This window comes from Athene cunicularia (assembly GCF_003259725.1).
Source record: "Athene cunicularia isolate RWA chromosome 2 unlocalized genomic scaffold, athCun1 chr2_part1, whole genome shotgun sequence".
In the NCBI taxonomy this organism is placed as follows: domain Eukaryota; kingdom Metazoa; phylum Chordata; class Aves; order Strigiformes; family Strigidae; genus Athene; species Athene cunicularia.
This window is the reverse complement of record NW_020799095.1, coordinates 77,306,680-77,325,269: the sequence shown is the minus strand read 5'-3', so window position 1 is coordinate 77,325,269 and position 18,590 is coordinate 77,306,680.

Sequence of the window (18,590 nt, the reverse complement as noted above, 5' to 3'; positions counted from 1 at the left end):
CCCCCCAAAAAAAAAAAAAAAAAAAAAAAAAAAAAACCAAACCCCAAACCCAAAACCCACATACAATCAAAAACCAAACAGCAAAACAAAACAGGCAATCAGGGAACCATGAATCAGCCTTCCAGCTCTCAGGAAAAGGAGCAATCAGAATCTCTGTGATCTGAGTGAGAAGCACTGGTAAAACAGTAGAAATTATTTTTTTTTTGTCATCTAGCTAGTAGTCCTTAACACTGGAAACAAAAGACTGTCTTCATTTCCCAATGTAACAGAAGAATCTATGACATGCTGCAGTACAAGCCTTTAATGAAGGTAAACCTGTTTAGCTACACCATACAAATAATTTCTGGATTCTGTGTATTATTTGAATATGAAATTGCCAGGTGGAGAGGGCAAGGCTCTTGCCTGATTTATAGCTGTGGTCTAGTCCATTCCTGCTCTCTCTAGTACTCTGGACATCTAAAAGAAGGCATGGATAGGAAGGATTACATACACATATCTAAGCACTGGCCTCCAAAGTGAGCTAACTGCATGGGAAAGGTCCTCATAAAGGGAAAGCGATAGATATACAGTCTCCGAATCCCTGGTAACAAAACTGTAGGAAGAGTGAGCAGGAGAAAGTAGGACAACACTGACAAGATGACATCATACTTTGGTGAATGTGAGGGCAGATCTCAGAACTGGAATTGCTTTGGTCTACTGCATAAGATCCTAACCATAAAATGTAAAAAAAACCCAAACCCAAGACAACTTTCAAACAGGTCAATGACTGTCTTGCATAGCACATTCTCTGCTGCTGACATTCAAAAAACAGCATGCAACATGGTTTACCCTTTCTGCTAGTACCAGAAAAGTGACATTTGCTGCAAGATGTTAGGTTGTTCTAATAAGCTTAGAAAAATCATGTTCATTTATTAACTTTAATGGATGATCACCTACAGAAATGTTTGAAAGTTTTGAATCACGTGCATTAATTCAGGCCCATTATTGAAGTGACAGAGTGAGCAAGATTACTGATCTCATGAAAGAGAGATCAGCGCAAAGGCGTAAAGAGAGGGAGGATTTTCCCAGCTAGTTGGAAATAGATTGCAGAGAAAAGTGGGAATAGCCAGAACAAAAGACTGGAATAGAGAATGGGTATGTGGGAAAGAAGCTGGTAAGGCGGTTAGGCAGATATGAGAAGCAGCTGAGTACAAGAAATCTGAACTGGGCAAACCAAGAAAGCAATGCAATATTTCTCCCTTTGTTCTCTTAGTTCAGCTCATTGATCAATGAAAAATAAGTCTTCCAGAATAAAGTAATCTAAAAGCACTTTTATCTTAATCAAATTATTTCTACTTTATTTGAGAACAGATTATTTTAAAATTTTTAAGGACACAAAAGGAAACAAGGGTTCTTTCACTGGTAGCTGAGAATGCTTTAAAAACTGCCTCTATATTATAAAAGGGGGGAAAAAAATTCACACAAGTCTGTGCCTTGGGTTTCCTGTGACAGGTTAATCCAAATATGAATCCGTTGCCCATATAGTATGAATATGATTATTTAATATTAGCACCTGCCCCCGAGTTGTTTCCCTCTTTGCTTTATGCAGATGTAATAAATTATGAGCACAGAAAAAATGAATCACAACATGAACTTAACTGCTATTAATTTAGCTAAGCAAATTAAAAAGGAAAAATCTACAGACCTTTTATAGAGATAAGTGGTAGGTAATTTTATTAACACCACATTTGAAAAATTAAAGTCCCATTTTTCAGTATCATCAAAGAAACCACCAGGTGAAATCTGACAAAAAATCTGTTGACATGTATTTGAGGAATATACCCGGGAACCAAGTTTCATGAAGTCTGGGGTAGAAGGGAGAAAAAACAAGATTCTGATATGCAAATTTAATATAGATTTTTCTAAATGTAGACTTTTTCAGCATATAGCAATTCCTGGTGAAGGATTGAGATAATGTTCGGCTTTATAAGATTTTGCAGCTATTTGAGTTTAAAGCCCCAAAACTCTATTGTACTTTGAACAAGGGAGAAGTATAAAAATTGGTGTAAAATGGTTGCTGGTCATACTTCAAGCTCTTACCCAAACACTGTCAACACTTCTGGGGGCATATGGTCATTCTCAGTTGCAGTCAATGGGGTGAGTCATTCATATATATATCTACACACACTTTGTCAGATCCATTTCACACCAAAGATGATGGAAATTGCCCATCAGCAATCAGAGAGAATATGCCTGAGACAAAAAGCTCACATATTGCTAATAACTTTGCTTAATTGCTATTGCAAAAAAAAAAAAAAAAAAAAAAAAAAAAAAAAAAAAGACAGCAAAGAATTAGACATATTTGCTGGAATGGCCAAAAATATTTTTATGGCAAAAAATGCATTCACTAAAATTCCTTCTAATTTGGGAGGTTAATGAACACTTGTTCTAAAATAAAACTGTTTTATTTTAGAAAGCAGCATGAGTCTGATTTATGTTATTTTTTTCACAGATAAATGATAAAAATCTACATCCTGGAATAAATGGTTGTTGAATAGCTAGATTAACATTTATTCATATATCAACTTAATTTGCAAGCAATTAACTTAAAAAAAGAAGGGCAAAGTAAACCACTGGATAGCTGGAAAACAGATAGTGAGCATTAAGGTAATTCAGAACATCAATACCAAAATATTTGGCAGGACACTTCCTTTCAATGTATATAGTCAATTAACATATTTCTTATTAATACTTGTTCTGGAAAATATCATATACCCAAACCCATTCTGCTTCAGGCTGAACTCCCGTATATAGAAATTTAAAATCAATGTAACACATACAATATATATAACTATGTATTTCAATATTAGCTTTTAGTCTGTGTTCATTTCCCCTGTTTCTTTAAACATAATAGGAATGGATAGTCAAATATAATTGGGATATTTTATTTAAAATAAGACATTAAAATATTGCATGCCAGAGAATGTTGAAACTCAAATTTATGAGTGCACCTGTTGGCTCTGCATTATGATCTTACTAAATTAAAATGCATGGGAAGAGTGTTAGACTCTCTTTTAGTATAATTATTGTCCCTGATTCTCCATTTGTTTACTCCATGTATAAATCTGATTTGAAAGGATTCACTGTGGTCATAATTTTACCCTAAAATGTCAGTCTAATTAAGAAATTGCCTATGTATCTGAAACACTTTTGACCACAGGACTGAATGGGCAAAATTTGGCATTCATAGACTCAGATAGTCTATAAATACTTATGCATACACTTTGTCCAGTGCATCACTGGTTATATAGAGATTCCCTATAACTACTAATTGGATAACACCCACATCTTTTGGCTTTCTTAAAGAGTATATTGTGTAAAAATATAAGAAATCCAAATACCTCTGTTCTCTTTCACAAAAGTCAAGAGTCCCAAACCTCATTGCTGAGCACTAACACAAGCATCTGACATTTTACAATCTTGCATTTTTCTTTGATGGTTAGCCCTTAACAGTCTGCTTACACTAGAGTGGAAGGTTTTTTTGGGATTGATGTTAGTTAGCATACCAGCTTGCAATTAATTATGTGATAATTGCTGGAGGAAATGTTCCCCATTTACTGGTGCTAAGAAGCTGATGAAACCATGTTTGTGCCAGCCGGTCTGGTTCACAGGAAAACTTTTTCCTGACTTCAGCTGTTTTAGGAGGGCCTTAGGATGCCTAGTTGTGTCAAGTACTAATAGGTGCATGGGGTTACTAGGTTCAAGCAAGTCCTAGCAAAGTAAGCTGTCAGTCTGTTCCTGTATGAAAAACTCAAGAGGAGAATTTTCTGGTGATTTATGTTGAGATACGTTAGTTTGGGTGGTTTTTTTAGTTTTTTTTTTGTTTTGTTTTGTTTTTTTGTTTTTTTGTTTTTCCCCTAGACCAGCAACTAGGTGAGAGTGTTGTTTATGACCTTATTGACAAAATATAGAAAAGAGAATTTCTTGTGATGTTTACAGAGTTCATGTTCTCCCTATCATTATCTACATGGTGAAATTACATAGCAGCAAAAGTATATTTAGAAGAAAAAATAATCTCAATCCATATTTTTAAATCTTATTGCTTATTTGAGTTTAGTCTCAAAATCTTAATTCTTGGAGCAGGTTCTAGCTTATTTGGGGGTTGACTTAAAGTTGTCATTATTACCTAGTTATCCAAAGACATTTCACATAAGTAACAGCTTGCTTTATTCTTGTTTTCTTATTACAGCAAAGGATGATTATTCTTTATAGATCAGTTGAGAAGACTGTTGCCCCTTTCTTCATTCAGGGGTAACACTGTCCTTTACACCACAGCAGCCTTTTGAGTACTGGGAGGACAATGTCATGCATACTGAGGTTTATTTGATTGTTAAATGACTTTATTAGCTTTACTGAATTAATTGACTCAAACCCAAACAATGCAGGAATGCTGTATTTTTACTAGGTTTTCAGCTGGGCTAGATATGAGAGAATAGCATCCATGCTGTTCTCTGAAATCACCAGTTAAAGGCCTATCAAAAAAAACCAAAACAAAACAAAAAAAACCCCAAGCCTGCAGCCTGAAGCTAGCAGCTTTGTGATACTGTATTTACAATTCACAGTACACTCTTGCACATCAATTTCCATGGCGTGTGTCTGAGCTCAGCATTCTGTGCAAAATCCCTGTGGGACAAATTTATGTTGATCTTCCCTCAGCTTTGTATTCAAGACTGAACACTCAAAACTAGTTTTGCTCTGTGATTTTGAGAAAATAACAACTGCTTGCATTCTCTAAGAATTAATTTATCTTGAAACGTGAACATTAATTTTAGTATAATGAAAATAAGAAATAAGAGATTGCATGTTTAAGAAACATTTTTTGTCGAGGATTTCACATTAAATACAAATGAACAGATGCAACTTGAGTATCTATTTCCAGAGTCATATGACACAAATAACCTATTTTTTAAGAATTTTTCAAACTTGTTGTGAGGCAGGTGCTTTTAAAATAACAGCTTACTTACACAGTGCATTGATTACTATGCTGTACTGGTGAATTCAGCAAAATATACATATGTCAATCAAAGTTTCTTGAAACCTTAAGTGAGAACAAAAAACTGCAGGCTTGTTTTTGCTCCAGATGAAGTTACTGGCAGAGCTCATTTAAATGGAAAAGATTCAAAATTGAGTGCCCTGTGAAGCTCGGCCTTAGTCTATTTATTTTTCAGTTAAGAAGAATATATTTTTATTAGCATTATTTTTTGTTAACATGGGAAATCACTAAATACTTATTTTTATTCTTGGAAATTTTTTGAGATAAAAAGGCATTGATTTTAACATAATACATGTAGAACTGATTTATATGGAGAGAGGTACTTAGAGCATAAATACATAAGAAGTTACAAATAATGTGGAAGGACAGCTGACAGGTGGAGCTGTTTCTGGTACACAGGCTGTTCTGGATTTTTCCATCCCAAAATTAGCTCTAATCACACTACTGCAGAAAGCTGTGTTTGTGTCACAGATGGCCTCTAGCATTCAGTTTCTATAATACCAGAAGTTTCCTCTAATTTTTTTTTTTTTTTTCTCAAAACCATTACTCCTTTGTGAAGGCCCTAGAGCCATGCAGATTTCAGTCAGGGTGGCTGTCAAACACTTCTGGAGTAAATAGGGCTTCTGGTAGTAATATTCTGCACCAGACATAGTGAAATGCAAGCGTTTAACTGTCTGATCTACTGTAGTTAAGATTCTCTGCATGAAAACTTTGAAATCCTGAAAGGGAATTTCTTTCTGCTTACTACCTTGCTTAAAACTTGGAAGGTTTTTAAGAATGATGGAAAACAAGCAAAATCCCTCAAGGACTGGAGTGATGATCTCAATTTATGTTCACAGATGCACCTAGACTGGAAAGCAAGCCAGAGACCAGATGGGACATCCTAAGGAATCACAGATTTCAGAGAGGACTAATGGTTAGGCAACTTGATGAAATCCCAAGGTTTAGATACAGCATATGTAGTAAGAGAATAATGTGTAACTTTGGTAGAATTCAGATGTCTAAATCTATCTAGTGGTTGAGGATAAGAAAACAGTCCCCACTCTGCTTCTTCCTGACTCTGCAAATGCTTAAAGTTCACAAGTATCTAAAACTCGGAAGTAGCTTCTAGTTGCCCTTCTAGATAATTACAAGTTAAGATATCTTTGATGACCTGTAAGCTATTTCTCTTTCATATTATTGTTTATTCTCTTGACACACAAGGACAAAAATAGACATATCTTTATGTAAACATATGCATATACTCATAAGCTGCATTTAGTGCTAGGAATAGATGGATTAATACTTCTGAGGTGTTTATTACCTGAAATTTTCAAAATGGTGAACTATAGCACCAGCCAACACAGTCGAGTTGTATTTTGAGTTTGGTTGTTGTTTTTTTGTTTGGTTTTTTTTTTTTTTTAATTAAAAAAAGTAGAAATATTTTGGGTAAAGTACAGCCTCTTCATCTGATGTTTCATTTTGTTCCTCTGGCACTCTGTGTACATGTTTACTGGCCTCCTCCAAATGTGCATTGTACATATCTACTGCTAGTAATATCCGTTCCTGGCCAAAAATCAGAGCCCCAAATACAGTGTCATCTTGATCGCTGATTTTCTGCTGTCCTCCTGTTGCTGAGTTTCTGAGAACTGCCCTAAGCTGAACCCAGTAATATGTTAGTTGCTATTGCATTGTTAACAATGTTGTGGTGCTTGCAGGCCATTTGCTTTCAGGATGATAGTCCATTCACTTTGTTTTCCTTTAACTGGTCTTTTATCAGCTATTTTGATGGCATCTCTTTTCTCCTGTTGTCTCTGAGGTACTCCAAAATTCTGTCCTTCACTCTGTTTCTCCCACTAAGTACATTATTTCTGGCAGTTCATACATACATATCTGCTCTGTGCTGATTTATGGATTTTCTAATCTCATGCCTATGGTGACATCTCCAATATCTCACCCAGGATGACTCATCATCTCTTTTAACTCAATATGACCAAAAATTAATGCCTTAAATTTTTTTCATAGCTTCTCTTCCCTTCCATCTTTGTTCCAGTTGACAGCTTTGTACAACAGAACTTGAAGGTTGTGTTTTGTTCATTTACATCAGATGTCCCTGTCCTGCTGTTTTTCATCTTCAATGTTCCCACAGTTCACTTTATTTCAAATCTTCCATTTAGGCTCTCATAATATCCTTCAATGACTATCGTCATCTTTTTACTTCCTGCTTTTCCAAATGCGAACATCACCAAGTCTTTTAGAAAAATCAGTCTGTGAGGTTATGTTGATCTGATTCTCATTTCCTTTCTTTACCTTCTAATGCTTTATTGTATCTGTATCTTCTCAGTTTCAAAGCCCAGTGTGACTACTCTTTGTAGAGGTGTTTGATGAATTCTCTTCTGTTCACTTATGCTTAGTGCAGCATCTTTTAGTTTATCTGAAAAGGCAGAAATCCCACTGGAGTAAACCTAGTGTATATTTCACTCCAGGCTTGGGCAGGCTTGTCTACAAGGCATGCTGCTGAGTGATGGCTCTTTGGTGACTTAAGCGAAATGTAGATGGTAGCTAGTTCTCAACTGACAGATGTCTACACTATGTAGTTAGATGTTATAACTGGCAATGATGTCTATTTGGCAGTTTCAGCAGAGGTCAGGCATTGAAAGAGAGACTAAATGATTCTGTCACTCCAAGACTTGGTCATTTCAGAACAGATGGCTTTCTCTGTTTTCTCTATGTATGCATGCTGAGGACTTACCTCTCCATGCCTGCCTATCTAACATGTTTCAGAAATGCTGTGCTAACTTTAAAAGAGATCACATGCCTTGAAAAAGTTAATGCACAAATACCAAAGGTCATAATTTTCTGGCAAAAATGTGATGATCTCACCCGTCAGCATTTGTCCTTCACTTACTTGTGAGAATCTCTGCTTCAGCTATTGATCCTTGTCAGTAACATATCTTAACTTCACTTTTTTTTTTTTAACCTTTACCATTTGTCCACACTGCCTACTTCTGCCCTTTAAAATGTACCAGGTAATAAATATGGTGAAAAATGATTTTTGGAAGCCCTACTTCAGAGACAGAAATAAAAAAAAAATTTGGCCACTTTCTAAATAGTTTCACTCAGTTCAGGTAATTCAGAATTAAATCTTACAGCCAGCTACGCAAATCTATGAATCCAAGGTTCTCCATATATTCATTGAGCTCGCTGCAGGACTAGGATCCTCAGAACATGTTGCAATATGATTTGACTGTTTAATGTATAAGGGATTTAATGACTATTTCTAGTATAGTCTTAACATTCTGACCTATCATTTCTGAATAGTGGCGGAGAGAAAGGTGTAAATTTGTATTTCAATGAACTTACACACCCTATTGACAGACACTTCCCAAGGACTCTCCTCAGATTGGAATAATAATGCACTGAACACCTTCACCAAGAGGACAAACAGTTGACAGGTGTCAAGGAGAGAGGGAGGCTGATGAAGCATCTGCAAGTTGAGTTGTGTACCAGCAACAAAACATGACAAGTTATATCACAGAAGAAAAATGTAAGGTTTGATGAGGTGTAACTCATTTGTGTTTCATAATCCTGGAAAGCAGCAGCAACAAAAAAAGATGCAGTTTCATCTCAGTGAGCAGGAAAATGGTGATACATTTACAAAAGTAAACAAGGCAAAATTAATGACACTAAAAAAAGACCTATTATGCTGAAGTTGGGAGCAAGCACCACCGTGAAGATTTATAATATGGAAAAGTGATACAAACTTAATATATTATTTGTATTTCTGTTAACATTTCATCTCTCTTGTCTTAATTTGTAAGGTGATTTCTAGAAAATAACTGAAATGTTAATTTAACATGTTTTCAGTGAAAGATAAGTGTAATTTTAATACTTCTTACTCTAGTCTCATTGTGTATGGTGCATTGTGTCCTTGTCAGATTTTAGCTTTTGAATATGTCTATTCTAGAACAGGAACTCTGTCTCTTGGGTTTTATAGCACACAACACAGTAAGACCTGGTTCTGACTGAGCCTGTTATTGCACAGGGCAACATGAACAGTACCAAAACACCAGTAACCAAGTGCAAGTAAGGTCCCCATGCACTCTTTTCCTCATCTGGTTAGGGGCAGATATGCAGAATTTGATATTGGATTCTGGCTTCTAACACACTACTGAAAAGAAAATTGGGAAGATTACTGTAAATTAATCTCACTTTTAGTGTCATTAGCTTTTGCCTTTCATATTCTGTTTTAAGACCTAGGAGAAAAATGTGGAGAGAATGGTAGCAGGGCATTTTCTGAAGTGTCCTGCTGTCAGAGGTAAGGTGGTGCAGGACTCACAGTGAATGTCTTAAAGTCTGCTTGCACTCTCATATCTTCACAGAACTACTCCAGCTTTCTCCTGTTTATCTTTAAAAAGAAATCCACATAGGGATAACAAACAATAATCTTTCTTCCTTGAAGAACTAAGTCTGTGAGTCACGTCTAGGATTCTTCCATACTTGCCCTCACCTTTTCACTAGAAGGGACAGTTAGACCCAAATTCATTTGCTGAAAATGTAGAGATTTTTAGTGTTTTCATTAAAGAGTAAAGATCTGAATCATGTTTTTATAAATAATATAAAATGCCAAAGAAGAAAAAAAGTATATTTACAAAACTGTCCTACAGAGGGCTTGAAGAATGAGCATGATATGAGTTTTGGAAGTAACTTTTCCTTATTGAGAACCAATGACGTCCTGACTTCAGTGTTCATCTGATAAAATCTATTACTTTGTGAGGTGTGAGCTGGACAGTTTATACTGTTGTTTGTTTTTAGTTTTTAACACAATGCATATTGAATTATGTCAGACCAGAACAACCCTTTAGAGACATGGATTTATTTACTTAAGATCTACAAGCTTTTTTGTTAGTATTCACTGTAAATCATCCCAGGAGCCTCTAGCATCTAGCAATTATTTAAATTTTGAGATTCATTCAAATACTGTCACCTTTATTTCTGGTATTTATTAGCGCTCTCTGTCACTTTTACATCTTCTTGCCTTTTTAATAATGTTAGAGGAACCACTCATCTGAACTTTCATTTTATTTTACACCTGTTTTTTTCTCCCCTGGTCCAGGAGCTTTATGTACAGCCAATACTTCAGTTTTAATTTCATTCTTTGAAGTGCTCCAAGCAGATCCATGTACAGGTGATCAGACAGAGTAGTACACAGCTCCATGACAGACTGCCACACTTGTGTTGGGAGTAGAAAGACCCAGCTGCTCTCCAACAGGTGGTGAACTGAATGTGATACCAGGGCAAGGCAAGGACCTTGATGGCTGAGACTCAGCCCCAGAGCTCCATGTTGAGACAAGCAGGGTTGGCCTGAAAAAGGCAGCCAGGGTCAGCCAAGGGTCCATATCGCTAGGTAAATCTAGGGTGAAAAGGCAAGTCCAAGGTCGAGCTGCAGACAGAAGTCAGGATCAGGCCCTGTGATGATAACCAGTGATCATCAGGTAAGCCCATAGTGATGAGGCAGGTCCAGAGGTGATAACCAGTGATCATCAGGTAAGCCCATAGTGATGAGGCAGGCCCATGCTCAACGTGGGAAGTCAGTCCAGGGGTTAGGATCTGGATCAACAGGATCCATGGCCATGTACGAGCAGAGCTGAACTGAAACGGAGCCCCTGGACACAGAGGGGTGGAGGCCCCAGGTGGGGCTAGTCAGGGCCATTGAGAACTGTTAGTGCACACAAGGCACTGACAGAATGTTGAACAATATCTACAACACACCTCATGGCATATGGTCTGTTATAGGATCTCTCTGAGCTCTGGGACACTATCTTTAGACATGCGAAGTGTCACTACAGAGCTGACAGCAAAATATTTTTCCATTTGAGATAGTGGCTCCTGTCTTCTGATGAACTAAAAAAAATACCCTCTTTTTTAATCTCCCTGATCTCCTAAATACAATTGTAGTCGAGTTCTTATGTCAATGTGCATTTTAATAGCTGCAAGGGCAAATGGTTAACCACTGCAATGAATAGAAGCAGTATAATTATATCATGAAAGAATAATCAAGCCCATGGGTTCATCCTGACAATAGATTTGTCTAATCTGGTCTATGTGTCACTTATTTAGTCTCTAAGGATCTGATGCACTTGGCCTCGGGTGAGGGAACCTTAACTCCCTTATGCAATTTATAATAAAGAGTATTCAGTGTTCTGAAATTGTTCAGACTTTTATATTGCTTAGATAAAGTACTTTGAGACATGTGTCATCTGAGAAGATTGAAAGCAGATTGCAAGGATGGCCTGGACAACTATTCTGCAAAAAGAAAAGTGTATTGACCCTTAGCAACACTAAAACTGCAGTTATTTTTAAGGAGTAGACTGTAAAATATGGACAGCAAAAGCCAAATTTGTGCATATGTGGAATTCATGTTTTCCTACATTTCATGTTGTTAAAATTGACAGTGTTATAACCACTTAGAAACATGGCAGTGACTTGGAAAGGGGGACACTGCCTTCTGCTATTTCTATCTGGACTTCTGCTGTGCTATCCACTAGTGTTTAATAAAAGAGCAACTGGAGGACACCAGCCTGTGGGGAAGAAATTGAGTGGTGTGAAGTCTTTGGCAGCCCTGATGGGAGATGTTCTGAGGATGCAAAGATTTACAGGGAGGTTATGGTCCCTATCAAGAACTGTCCTGGGTTGGTGAGGATTAAAAGAGGAAGCTCCTGGAGAAAAAACATATACTATAGATTTTTTGCTGAGTCCAACACACTTTTTGCTGTCCTTCTTGGCCAAAATCACCTCCAGCCTGGTGAGTAAGGATACAAATCACCTGTACTAATTCTTTCAGTTCTTTCACAACTACTAGTTTAGTGACTATAGTCACTATACTGGCAGAAAGGGCAAAGCCTTGAGCTGAATAGGGACCTTTATTCTGCTGTCTGGGTTACACTTTGCTCTGTGCTGAGACTCAGGTTAATGATCATTGCACAGTTGTATCCTTGAAGGAATATTCCCAAGAAGGAAGTTAATTAGGAAGTGTGTCAGAAATAATGCTCTTTACCTGAGAAAATAGTTTGAAGCTACTCCCCCCCCCCCAAAGAAACCAACAAAACAAACTCTGTCTTTGATTTGGAGATGTTCTTCACTTCTTCTCAGATTCTGTTTCTATTTTACAGTGTTCCTGCTGTTTTTCTCTGCCAAGCTATGGTCCATCTGGATGCAATTCCCTATAAAACTGTGGAACTCAGTCTACACTATTTTAATTGTTTAGTATTTCAGACAGTTCTGGGCAGTGAACTCTAGTTAGACATCTCCTGTTTCCTGTCATAAAAAAGGAGAACCCTCCAATAACTAGCTGAAGATTATATGTGTTTTTAAATTCTGCTCTCAACCCTGTGAATAAAGACCTTGCTCACTTTTAGCATGAGGCTAGAAAGAGGACTCTTATCACTAGAAAATCCAGATGAGGACTGAAATTCACCCTTTTCTCAGTCTTTTAAAAATTACAAACATGGGTGATATTACTATGCACTATGTGCACACTAGGAGGGAAGAGGAAGGAAAACAAAATCACTCAATGAGGACTGTTCTGCAGCAGAACCACCTCTACAGCCACTTTTACAAATGCTCATGCAGAGATTGCAACTGCTCTGCACTGGAGCAGAAGGGTGAGAAGAGAGTTAGATGGTGCAGGATCTTTCTTGATCTCAATGAAAAAAAAAAAAAGTAATAAATTAGCTGTTTTAATAAGATTTTTAAAAGATGATAGAAGAAAAAAAGGAATATAGATAGCAACTAAATCTTACATAATTCCTCTTGCTGGGAACTCCACATTTGTGCAGCATCAGATGCACCCTGGATGGATTTTCCCACAGCATGTTGCACACAGATCTTGTCTGTGGAGAGGTTCGTCTGATGCTGCATCAACATGGTGAGTTTGGAATCAGAGAGAATTACACCAGCACTCCACCTCTGAGGATGTTAAGGGATGTTTAGAGAAACAAGTGCTAGGATTGGGCAGGGGGCCAAGAGATCTAAGTAGTGTCTAGATCTTGCTTTCAATGTCTGTGGGAAACCTACAATGTGAATGAAAGAAAATGAGGGAATGCAAGCACAGCTGGCAAGTTTGAAGATCCATTTGCACTCAGATAAACTTGAAGCCTGATGTAAATGGAGAAAATGTCTGAAGTTTTTTTCTGCCACAAAAGAAATGATGAAAAAATGTCATTGGCATGTTGATATATTTAAGGCATGTAAATGTTTGACATTTTTATCATTGTAGTAATGATCTATTTTATAATACTACACAGATGTTTATCTTTTAAATATATACCTGGACATTAATGTGGTTTATAGTGTTAATGGACAGAGACTGAAATTTTAGTTCCATATGAATGTAGCTAAGAACAAGTTGATAATAAGAAAAAAATAACTTCAAAAGAATTCAATTATTTACAGCAATTTTTCATTTGTGATTCTCACATTGTGTAAATATTTTCTTCTCAGCCTGTTAGTAAACTGCTTTATAAATCACATACAGGCTTGTGGCCCAAAGAAAGGAAGGTAATGGTACTGCTTATCCATAGTGATGTGGACCCTATGCACGAGTCACATATATTTTGATTTGTGTCCCCCTTTTTCCCCTGACAATACATTATTTTCATTGGTTAAAGAGAAAATGTGGTACGAAATATTGACTACCCTAGGAAAGTACAATCTAGAATTCAGTAGAATCTGGGAAATACAGTATACTTCCTCCTGACTTTAGTGCAGTTTCTAATTGATTATTTAGAAGTTCAAAGACCACACTGGAAGACTTAGCATGTAGTAACTTCTGGCATCATGGTAAATTGTCCATTAATGTAGCATCTAGAAGGAATGGTTCTTCTGAGAATGAAGCACCGACCCTGGTTGCTTGGTTCAGCTAGCACCTTTAAACAATAATTGGATGCTCTAATTATTGTTTTAAATGGGCAGTACAATGACTTTGGGGCTCACTTCTCTTTTTTTACACTTTCTACCTCTTTACTCCTCATATTTCAGTTTGGGCTACAATTGAACATGTGTCATTTCCATCAAAACTCACTACCACCCATCAGAAGAGTTTTGCTCTTTTGGTGTACTACTGTGAAATTTGTTCATAATTCTGGTTAAGGTGTAAAGTTAACGTATGTTTACAGTCATATTTATGGAGCCAGTTACAAAACTAAGTAACAGATCATGCCCCAAAAGATGCATTGCATTTTTCAAACTGTATGACTGAAGCTATAAATATAAGGAAGATACATATATTTTCAGAAACAAAAATGTAAAGAAGTACAATAAAACAAATGGTCTTTTTTTTTGCGTTTCAACCAAGAAAAATAGTCTATCATATTGGATCTTTGTGTCAGCAAACACTTCCTTGCTATGTCATGGTTTGTCCAATGGTGCTTTTCATTTTGGTTTCAGAAGTGCAGTGTCTTTAGTGGAGGGGACACTAATGTTTTCAAGGGGAAATAAACCCTTGCTATAACTTGCTGTAAGTGATGCTGCTAGGCAAAGTTGGAACGTTTACTGTTTTCATATTTGACATCCATCTTGTAAGTACGTTTAAATATTTCTCAATTCCAGAGGCAGTCACACTATGCTATGAAGCAAGAGTTTATTAAGCTTAACCAAATACATAAAAATTAATTGTAACCATTCCATGCTGAATAATTTATCACATGGCTTTAGCTTGCTAGAAAAATGATGAATGTTCAGAATGTGCTTCTGTTCATTTATCTTTCATATTATAGCATGTGAAGGTAGTAATTCAGCATATATTATGCTAACTCAGCAAAAAAAATTTGACTTCCTGAGCTGACAAACCAAAACTCCTTTAAATTATTAATCTTTTTTGTTAGTGGAGGGACGTCAGGTATAATGTAGAAAGAGGTGTGGCAAAGGTCAGTAAAAGAATAGAATATGACAGGAAACTTAAGTTACTCATCTGGGACAATGCAGGTAGTACTTTCACATGCAATAAGTTATTTTAATCTACAAAAGCAATAATCCTTATGAAAGAAATGTAAATTTTCACTTGAAGAGAAATGACACATTAATTGTTCTCATATGTCTTATCTAGCTGAGTGTACTAACCAAAATAATTAGAATGTTGTAACTTAATGCCAAGTCATTACAAAAATTGTTGAGGTCAAGGACCTGAATACTGTGTAAATGACAAAGTTTGCTCTAATATTTCTGTGGCATGATTAAGAGATCATTTTCTCAGGTGTTGTTCATATGGCAACATTTTAGTTTCTGGAGCATTTTTTTTGTGAGGTTTTACTCTGCTGAAACAGTATTTGTTCCCTAGATATTCTGAATGTGTTTTATTTGCAAAATAATTACACACTGTGGAAAAATGTTATGCAGAACAGACATAAGAATCATTGCAATGTGAGGAGCCCAGTTTCTATAGGGAAATAAGTGTTGAAGTCACTGATCTCTAAAGTTTTTGTTTTTTTGTTGTGTATTTTGAAATTCATAAGAATGAATTTTATAAAAATCCTCAAAGTTTGTTAGAAACTTGTTTTATTGAAGATCAGTTTTAATTGAAAAATGTACCCAACCACTTAGTCCCAACTTTGTTCTCAACTTTGAAAAAATACTTGTGATAATAGTTGTAGCTTCTTCGCAAATATGACTCAAATCTTCTGTTGTCTTGTCTTTTTTTATTAATTTTCCGACAACTCAGTGACCAAGACCTTTAAAGCAATGCAGCAGAATTAGCAGCATAGTTTCTGTTAGTTCTACTGGTAATTGTTTCTAAAGTTTCTAGGTAAGATTAAAAAATACCTTCTCAAATTCCATTGGGTAGAAGAGCTTGGATTAATGTAATTTTTTGGCTGTGGCCTGAACCTGCATACCAAAGGTCAATAATCAGATTATTTATAGCCTCCTTTTTTTTTTTTTTTTTTTTTTCTTTTCTTCATTTTGTGTTTTCTGCTATTAATCCTGTGAAGTGCTTCATATAAGCATATCCTACATCTCTATTGAAAGAGAAAGCTTCTCATCTCACAGTAAGGTAGTGGTTAGAGCACTGCCTAGCACACAGCCAACATAAGGGCAATTTTGCTTGGTTCAAAGCAACAGCTTGAATTTCAGTCTTTAGCCTCCCAAATGAGTATCCTGGTGCTTTTGGAATATAAAATTTACCTTCCCTCTTTCTTTCTGAAATATTCTAAAGGTATCTGATACCTGCCAGGGAAGAACAGAAACTATATCTAAGCATGTTCCTTGAAGGAAAAAAAAAAATCAAACCACAAAATTCTTAGTTAAATTGATCTCAAATTATTTTGCTTATTAATTTCTGTCTGAATGTTTTCTATAGCAAAGCATGCTCAGAACTAAAGAAAAACATTGCAATAAAAGAAAGTATTTCCCTAACATAAAAATATTTCCCTACCACTTCATAGTGGATTATCAGAATTAAAAAAGTGAAATTCCTTCCATACTGAGAAGAAGCAGGTTTTTACTTTTATTATGAAGTGCCAGGAAATGTAAAAGCATTTTTTCATGCTGATTTTGTTACCATATTTCATTTTTTTTCTACCCTCCACTTATGTTCTAATCAAAGAATATCACATAATGGTCCTAGGTATTTCACTTCCTAGCGCATAGCAGTGTACTCTTCACTTTTATCTATCTGACTTCTGTAGTTTAGTAGACACAGTTCTGTTCCAGGCAGAAGTGGCCAGCTGGGCTCTTTTAGAAAGTTTATGTCTTTTTTTTTTTTTTTTTTTTTTTTTTTTTTTTTTTTTTTTTTTAAAAAAAAAACCCAAAACCCCAAACCCACAAATATTTGCACAGCCCAGTGCATTAGAATCAGATTCAGACTGTACAAGGAGGTTAATCAGGTAAAATCTTTCCTTAAGGTGTTGAAGAAATATTTCCACTAACACCTTTGGGTTTAGAGCAAGGAAGGAGACCCAATCCAGTGACCGCCTTCACTGCCAAGAGTCCTGCTTGTGCAAACAGCACATAATCTACCACTGTGCATCAAGGCAATGACATGAATGTGTTACCTTAATCTATCCAGTCACCTAAAGTGACATAAATTGGCACAACATGCAGGTTCTGAGAAGTTCATTAAGCTGCGTACAGTGGATTTGTGTGACTCATACCTATTATCAATCAGAGATGCGAGACTGTCAAGGCAGAATTACAAGTGGTAAATTGAAAATTTATGACAATGAGGTTGGGAAAAAGTGCATTTTTTATATGATGGAAGGGAATATGAGGGAGAAAGACTTCATACAACAGATTTTGGACAATACTAGCCATGGCCTTCACAAAAACCTGAAGGCACCCAACATTATGGCGTATCACATCCTTTGAACAATGTAGACCAGACTTGAAATGTAGCCACAGCTTTGATCCCTGGCCCAATTTCCTGCAGAAGCTGGTTCTACATAACATGCCAGTTCTGGGACCCTCTGCTCTTTTCTTGGGAGTCCTTGTGACAATGTAGCTCCATTAGGATGTTCTGAAGTGTACCTGTATAGTCAAATTCTTAAAAGACCTTTAAGGAGGATTATAATGATCTTTCTATGGCCTTCATAATCTCCTACCAATGCAGCAGTTAGCAACATGCCTCAGCTTCCTAAAAAATATTAACTGTAGATATAAATGCTTAATAGCATCACAGTAAGCATGCAGATGGAGAGGAAGAGTAAAGCGAGAAGAAAGAAGGCATTTAGGTGCTCAATTACCACAAAATTATATGTGAGCGAAGAGTTTCTTGGTCTTGTTATTGTTCATCTATCCGCTTCCACTCCCTCACCTGTACTACAGCTGCCTGTTGATCCATGCCTAGGATGGAGATAAGAAGATCTACAAAAGGCTGTTGAAATATCCTGGGACTGCATCAAATTTCTTTCCTTAGGCAGCCATTGCTACCTCAAATGTAACTGTGGCGACTAGGTCTACAAAATTAGACTCAAATGGCAGAATGTCTTCTATGAAATGATGGCGAGAAACACGAATCAATGAAGATACTTGAATAGCTTTAAGTAATGTCAGGTTTCCTAGAGAAGAATCATCAAGGCTGACATTTTGTGGTATAAAATGTAAAAATTCTTGCTGTGCTAACATACAGCTTCCACATTGTGAACAAATGCAAATGTAGTCAACAGAAGAAAATTATTCATATACAGGAAGCAGCAAATTCGCGATTACTTGACAGACCCATATAAATTGCCATCCGCTATGATCCCAGCACTTTTATTAAGCTTCTCAGCAAGAAATATTTTGGCAGTATGTTATTAAAAATATATATGCATTCAATGCTCTTTATCTTCAACAGTTAGAATTTATCAGGGCAAGGCACCAAGACATTAATACGAGATAGAAAAAACTAAGATCTGCTATTAGCAAATATGTTGTCTGATGCTGAACCAAGAAATATAGTAATGTCTTTACCTTATAATTCCTTTACTTGGAATTCTGGGTTATATGCAGAACCATATCTCCATACTGGTATTCATGTTGCAACACAGCAATGAATTATGTCTTCTAGTAAACAGGCATTTGATTAAGCAATGTCACAGACTTGAGC